Raw genomic sequence first — 8643 nt, forward strand, 5'->3', positions numbered from 1 at the left:
CCAACTTGAAGAAAATATTGGGGGGGGCAGGGAAGCCGCACCCCACATAAGCAAAAGATGCAGCACATGCACACCATTTGATTGGCAATGCCCATCAACTTTGGGGGCGCCCAGCTCCCTCAAATATTTTATGGGGTGTGTGTGTGCAAAGGGCCCAAACCTATAAGGCTGGGTATTAATTTCTATGATAGAATTAGTCTAACATTTATTATCATCACCATCATTTTGACTAATCCTCTAAGGCAGTGTTAGGGAGGAGTAATGACCTCCTTTTGGTGGAGATGTGCTGGACACTGAAATAGATAGTACTTCTGTCCCATTCGGCAGAATGCTAAATAGGAAGTTAGTGGTTTAAGGTACAGCTGCTTCCAACAGAGGCAGAACTTTTGTAAAGCCAAAGAACAGATTTACAGAGGGTGCATTCACCATTCCCAGTGCAGACAAATAGTTTATAAAGATGTTCTTTTGGTAAGTAAGAACCAAATAAACTAGGCAAAAGTTCCATCTCATTGAAGGTGATGCTCAACAACAACTGAAGTAACACACACACACACACACACTCAACATTTACCATGGGATTTATTCAGATCAAATTATACATTTTCCTACTGTGATATGAACAACATCGCCATTTAAATTATTATAAAATGTGGCATTATTAGCCTTCATAATTGTTCCTGCCTGAGAGGTACAACTCACAAAACAAACTAATTCATGATTAAATATGAAACTTATGAAATCTTTGGCTGAAATTATTTCCAAATACAGTGTAAGAATGGGCAGCCTCCATGCTGATTCTAACTTAAATGGTTTATACACACAGGGTTCTATACAACTCACTGGCAGGGCTCATTATCCAGGACTGCAGCAGGGCTTTTCCTAGGTTGAAAAGAGAAGGAGATGGAGGCAAAAGTCTGCAGGCTGGGTTGTCCTTAAGGGGCAGTGCACAGTTACTTCACAATGCCTGAATACTTGAGTTCCCACCAAAAATAAATCATAATAAAGTTTTAAATTGGACACTTATTTCAGTGAGACTTAATATACAGTTAATTTTCCCTGGGCTATGTTCAGTATGTCCAGCACTGAACAGTTAGTTAAAGCAAGCAGCCACCTAATAGAAACTGTCATTTTGAAAATTACAGCTTTTTAGTATAACACAAGAATCCATCCAATAGCCAGGCTGCACTCTGAATACCAACAACCAGCCAGGCACAGCTTTGGGAAGGCCTAATGAATGCTGCAATAGCGAGATAGACCAAAAAGCAAGCTAATGAATTCATCTACAGTGAGAGAAAAAGAAGGGGACTGCCAACATTTCACTGAGCAGGAAACCAAGTCTCTTTCATATAAAGGAAAATTGGCACACAGAGAGAATTCTATAAAATATGCTGTGCAATTCTTTCACCCTCGTCCAAAATTCTCCTTCCGTTTTCTGGCTTATTTAGTTGCCAAACAAGTTCTTACATCCAGTCCTGTGTTACGTTCCGTCAACTTTTTCTAAAACTCAGAAGCACTGTTAAGAGGTTACAAGGAAAAGTGGATCAATTGGGGGGGGGGGGTTGAAGACAATGACAAGTCAATGGTTCTGGGGACAGCCAAATGATGCCATCCAGACATTGTTAAACTCTAGCTAGCATGGCCAATGGTCAATGAGCTGGTGCCCATCAATGTGCTGGCACGACCTTGGCTACCTAGAGATCGGGGAAGACATCCATCCAAGCCAGTTCACAGTTAAAGGTGAACTTGGTTTAATTTGCAATTCCTGAAACAATGCACAAACCAAAGCATAGCCATCCTTCAAAATTTGCACTTCTCTGAATTTTGCAAGTTGCAATAGCAAATTGTGCAATTATCTGAATTTTGCAAGTTGTTGGCATTCATCTGTATCAAGAGACAATGGAGTGATCTTCCAGGGGTGAAGTTAAACTGCTGTGTTAGCAGCACTGAAGTGACCACCCCATGACACTGAAAGACACTGCAGGGTGGGGGTCCACAGGAGAGGCAGAGGCTGGGCAGACCTGTGAGAGAAGGGACAAAGCAGCTCACAGAGGCAATTGGGGTGGGGGTGGCAGTCTGGGAAATGAGCCACAATCCCAGCTAAGGTGGAAGTCAGGATTGCCAGAGGTAATTTGGCAATGCCCTGTGACAGAAATTTCATTGGGGCTGCCAAGATAACAACTGGGGTCTAGCAGGAATCATTAGAGAATCAAAAGACAAAAGCTTCTTCTGTAGCATAGTGAAGTTTCACTCTTCAAAATATTTTTAATTTTAAGCACTAGGTTTCATTTTATTTTGAACCATTTGCTTCTTTACCACCAGCCCTCTGAAGTCAGGGAGAATCAGTGTTTCAACGTTTGCAGCTAAGGTTCAACACTCAAAGCTGAGCTCGTGGCCTTGTAGCTGCTCAAGTTGATCAGCCAGCAAAATACTGTTCAATCCCTTTCTGAGGCTATGAATTGTTGAAGCAATATTGGTCGCAAAAGGGCATACTGAGGTCAGATTAGATATCCTGTAGGGTATATATTAAGAGGGATGATGAATCAGCAGCCACAACGGTGGAAAAACAAAACACAAATATAGAATCTGGGGAGAAGATAAGAAGCATTTTGCTTATGCCTACCTGAGCAAAGAAATGCACAATGGAAAGAATTCTCTGAAGATAGAGATCCCTTGAGATCGCTCAAAAAATTTGAAGGCAGAGCTGCTCTTGGAAGATTGCAGTGGCTACTTCAGTTCCTAATTTTTTTTACTGTAATACTTAGATAAGACAAATACGTAAGTGCCTTTGCAGGGATAAATAATGATAATGACCCAAAGCTACTTGAAAACACAATATAAACATTAAAACCAATTACAACAAACACAACCTTAAAACCACATTTCTCCAAACAGAAGACAGGTGTTGCAGATCCTGCCCCACTGACAGAGGAATCCCTTCAAATTAATGGCCAAAAGCACAGATAAAAAAGGAAAGTATTTGCCTGGTGCCTAAAAACAGAAGAAGATGGCGCCAGGTGGGCTTCCTTGAGATGAGTATTCCACAAGCAGGGAGCCAGCACTGAAAAGGCCCATTCTTGTACTACTACCCTCCAGACCTCCTATCGAATAGGCATACAGAGAGAGGTCCCAGGTGACTATCAGAGGTTCTGGGTCGGTTCAAGTGAAATAAAGAACATAATATGAGTCCTGCTAGAACTAGTCCAGCATCTTGTTTCCCAGACAGATGCTTCTGGGAAGCCCGTCAGCAGGGAAATAGACATAACTTTGGCTGAAATATCCAGAAATGGCTGCGCAGCTTATGCGGTAAGCGGATCAGCACTTTGACACAGTTAGAAGCGCTATTATGTCCTTTCCCTATCTAATGCTCCACAATTGTTTGATTAGAGAACCAGGTACTGAGACAATAATCAGGTCAGTTGGTGGTATGGGGTTCCTTTGTTGGGCTGTTGTAGCGTGAGGGGAATAGTGTTTGTATGAAGTTCATTTTCTTTACATTGCAATGTAGTCGAAGCAAAGTTCCAAGTATGATTGATACTTGGCCAATAAAAATTATTCCTATTCCTATTCCTCTCAGGCATTAGGCATTTCAACCTCTGGAACTGTGCAGGGTGGGGGAGGATAGGGGTTCTGTGTTAGTATTCCCAACAAATACATTTTTATTTATGAATGTGTACAAAGGAATGTTTTGGGAAGTAGGACAGGAAAGAACACATTTTTTTGGCCTATTCTATCATATTACTTTTTGGCCGTTAGATATAATGAAATAAAATGAGAACAAGGGGTGTGGGGAGGAAGGTGGTCAAAGGATGATTTTTATGCCTCCCTCTGCCTGATTATTAATTACTGAAGAGGGACTGGGCTTTCTAAGAGCAGGGACAAGGATCATAAGACGAGCCCATATGGGTCAAACCAAAGACCCTTCCAGTCAAACATCCTGTTCTCACAATAGCCTTCCAGATATTGTTAGAGAAGAAAATGCTAAGGAGTAAACCCTACACAAATCCAGAGTACCTACTTCTGGCTACTCTTGCAGCCAAGCTGGTTTGACTTCACCCCTGGAGGCGCACTCCATTGTCTCTCGAGACAGACAGATGCGAACAACAGCAATACTATCAATGTTTCATTGTATCTGAAGAAGTGTGCATGCACACGAAAGCTCATACCAAGAACAAACTCAGTTGGTCTCTAAGGTGCTACTGGAAAGAATTTTCTATTTTGTTTCATTGATAAATAATAGAGATTATATTACCTTAACATCAACATTATACTAACATCAACAATAAATAATATGAGGAATAAAGCTGTTTGTTAGTAAAGTTGCAGGACAAGAATAATGAGGTTAGAGAGTATTCTATGCCAAAATGAACTACTGTAGTTTAGTGACAAATATTTCTAAGTTGAAACATACAGAACGCCAGAGTTGTATCAGAATGCAATCAAATTAAAGCTAATAACTTATTTGCTTCTAGGCTGCAAGCAGCCCATTACATTGATCTTAATTAGATCAGACACACTTTCTCACAAAACTATTGGATTTGTCTAATTTCATGGTTGGTTGTAAAATCAATCTGTTGTGTTCTCTTAACGAAAAAGTTACTTAAATTGTATTCGGTTTGAAAAGTGAAAAAGAAAACACCCAAGGCCTTTGTTGCTGTTGACTGGCTTTGAATTTTGCCCTATTTAATGAGGTCCTTGGAGGGATGATTCTGCCTCTCCTTCTACCTGAGTCCTGAGCTGCCATACTAGGCATTCTTCACCCCTGGAAGGTCTTTGAGGAATCCCCCTTCTGACTGGTGCCCTGTTCACTCATTCAACAACAGTATTCAATTTATGCATGTAGAGGGAGAGGGAACAGCATTGCAGCAGGAAGCTCCTCCTCTCCCTCAGCATGTGTGTTCATTAAACATCTGAGACTGCTTCCATTTACAGCTGTATGTGCCGAAGCTCTGTTCAGGCATTCATTGAACACACATGGAAAGGGCAGAAACCTAGATCCCTCACAAGTGTTCATCAGACTTTTTTTTTAACGACTGAATAGGACTTAACTGACTGGCAGATTGAGGGGCTGTAGGACCCGCCCCAGACAGACAATTATGGCTCAAGGCCTTTATCAGATGTGCTGGGGTCTGAAACTCAAAGGGAATCCCCTTCCATACTGTAACTGGGAAAAGATGTTCATATACATTTAAGGAACAAGTTAGATTTCCCTTTGGTGAAGGAGGAATGAAACGAAACATTTCCGAAGTGGAGTGGCCTAAGAAATAATATCTGTTGTATCATTTTTTAATAGCAGCCTGAGCAGATCTGGTATCTTTTGAATTACTCTGATTCAGCTGCTTTTGCATATGCTTACATCGATTTGCACAGTATGGGGAGCAGAGCTTTCACAGGCCCATGAGTAACCACAATTAGTTCTCATTGATTAACGTTGGTTTAATAGGCCATGTAGGAAGCTAGGTCAAAGATAGTTCCAGTCATGGAACAATTTGTCAGCTGAAGTAAATTTAGGATTCCTCTTCTCTACCTGTAAACTTCGTTCATTGTCAGCAAAACTTTCATTGCTTTTGATCATATCTCAGAGTCTACCTTTTATGATTCTTTTCGGGCTCCTTCTGGCATTTCCTTGACTGTGTGGAATTCACTTTAGTGGTGTCCCATCTCACGTTGTGGAAATAATATCAGAAGTCCAAGGTCACAGGGATGACTCCATGACCATGACATAGGTCCCCCTCTTGCGCCAGCACTGAACCAGTTTCCGCAGCAGGTGAAATGATGGTCTCCTCTCATGTCACTCCTGACATTACTTTCCCAGCACAGCAAGGAATTGCGGTGCAATGGCTGCTGCACATAAAATATAATGTCAAAGGGGGCTGATAGGTTCTGATACAAATGCTAAAGAGCGCTCAGCGCTTACTTCCTGGTAAGACAATATTACGGATATTTAAATGATTTTGTAGAGCACCTATGCAGTCAAGGCACTTTATTATATTAATGGCCCACCTGCTGTTTCTAAAGAAGGATGAGCTTTAAGTCTTTATCCATTGGCTTGATTTCCCACCCCCAGCCTAGTTCCAATGGGTTTACCTAGTGCTTCAGGCACTAGTCCTGCTGGCATACCAACTTTGTTTTACAAAGAAGTCTGCAAACATGACATTAAGGCTGCCAACATTAACCCCAACCATATGGGAATCTCTTGAAGATGTTCCTGGAGACAGTCAGGTGATTAAAAAAAATATTAAAGATTTCTTAGTGTACAAAAAACACATAGGTTGTGTCTTTTTACAAGTTGTGTTTTCTACAATTCAGTTTCATTTGTTGTGAGATATTAGTGTTACATACAATGTTAGGTTAGGAAGAAACCAGGGGGAGGGTAGGAAAGGTGAGTGGGGTGGGGTGGTTATGTTTCCAGTCTTCTACTTAGTGTATGTGTGTGGTTTTGTATCAGTGTTACTTGTATGGGTTCTCTTACTATTTGCTTGTTGTGTTTCTTTGGTGGTGAGAGATATTGGGGGGTGGCCTAGGTTGTGGTTGGTTGTATTTGGGTGGCTGTAGTGAGATTTGTTTTTGTGTGTGAGTGGTGTGTGTGTGTGTGTGTGTGTGTGTGTGTGTGTGTGTGTATTTGAATCAGGTTAGCCAGATTGATTCATATGCTTTTGGTGGACAGTCAGGTCATTTATCCACAGCAGTGACCAGAGGAGGGAGGAGTGCAAACAGAAGAAATGTCATGGTACACAGCAGAACTGGACGCCTTCATCTGCACCACCTGCAATAAAACCCATCTCTCCTGTCTCTACAGCCACTGCAGGCGCTGTAACTCTCCAACAGTTTGACTTTACCCTTGAAGGCACACTCTTCCACTGTTTCCCAAGAAGGATGGATGCCAACAACCTTAAATTGACCTGCAAATAATTTTTTTTTTAAGTTTACATTTTTTTAAAAAAAGCAATTGACTACAGGAAATTCTGCTCAAGACCACCTGTGCTAATCAGGATTAGGATGGACATTCAGCACATTAGCAAAAACTTAATACATTTTTCTACTGGGCAGCTATGGTGGGGTGGGAGAGCCTGGAGTTGGTGGTTCACCACCCTCTTCAAAAGAGAGCACTAGTGATACGTTGCAATGAGACGTGATCCCTAATCATATAGCTCTCTGTATGTGGAGCTAATGTGTGGAGGATGGAGCAGGACTATGTTGACCAAGTTTTGCAATACTGTATCTCCCTGTTCAGAGGGCAGCTATGTGTGTTTCAATGAGCAGGTGCAATTGGTCCATGAAACCAGGATTCTGAATCATGGAGTGCTCTCAACTGCATGGAGAACCTGCAGCCCTTTGAGAAGGCATCCCACAGCAGACCTCATAAACACTGGAAGAGGGATGGAAATGGTGGGGCCAGGAAGCAGGGGCCCATTATACACAGTGTGGAGGAAGATGTGAACAGAGGTTCAATTGAGTGCCTGTTGATCTCCACCAGCCATCTGGGAAATAGGCTGCAAAGCTAAAGCACAGACAAGAAAGAAAGACAGGCATTTGAAATGAAAATAAGACAACCATTTCCTGGGTAAACAGATGATATAAGATATAGGAAGAAGCGGGAGAAGGATAGATTGAATCCAGCAAGGGCAGCCAAAAAAATAAACACCACCACTTTGTCCCTGGTGGTGTGCGGAAGGTGAATATTGCAGGGGCAAGATGTGATGTACTACTTCACACATTTCCCTCATTGCATGGCGACAGCACCAGACAGACAGAGACAAAAAAAGACCCAAATGCCCATCTGGAAACCGTTCTCCAGCAGACAGCAAATATCCTTGATAAACTGGACTTTAAATTCCTCTTCAGATTTTCTTTCTACTTCTCCATATATATAAGGTGGTGCTGAACTGACCTTTTCCTCTTCAGTTCTTTCTTATGCCACAGGTCAAGGAGAGACCCATGTTTATATCTAAGTCATTATACCATTCTGATCTAACTTGGGGGGGGGACCTTACTATAGAAATCTGTGTGGTGGCAGGGGTCATTTTCAAAGCATTTAATCAGATCCCTATATATATCTGCTTTTAGCATAATGGCACAAATACACTGGGACTCTGTTCCCATTGAAATCATATCGGCACCTACAATTGTGATACCGTGTCACCCGAAAATGTTTCTGTTTCACCCAGCATGTTTGAATAATTTGATTCAGTGTCACGGTATCCATATATACACTCATGAGGAATAATTGCATATGAAGCAAAGTTGCTTCCAACACGCCACTTTTGCTTATGAAAAACATATGCCAATTACTGTTTCATGAGTGTTATATGATCGTTTTGCCACTGCTGATTGATTTTCATATGCAATTTACTCCACTGGAAATGATTTTGCTTCTTTTACTTCCGTCTTCTGTCTATGCATCCCCCCCCCTTGCTGCTGTTGCAGAGCTGATCAGATCGAATATTAATGAAATGGTGATATATTTCATTTACAGTGAGATGTTAATATAATGCTTAGTTGCTTATTGAATTTGCTTATGGATATATTGTTACTTTGCTTATTTATAGCTGGTGGGCTTCCCACAGGAATCTGGTTGGTGACTGATCCAGCAGGGCTCTTATTATGTTCTTCAGCAAAATGTTAACATGTCACTACAGCTGCAAT

This window comes from Lacerta agilis, chromosome 9, assembly GCF_009819535.1.
Source record: "Lacerta agilis isolate rLacAgi1 chromosome 9, rLacAgi1.pri, whole genome shotgun sequence".
Taxonomy (NCBI): domain Eukaryota; kingdom Metazoa; phylum Chordata; class Lepidosauria; order Squamata; family Lacertidae; genus Lacerta; species Lacerta agilis.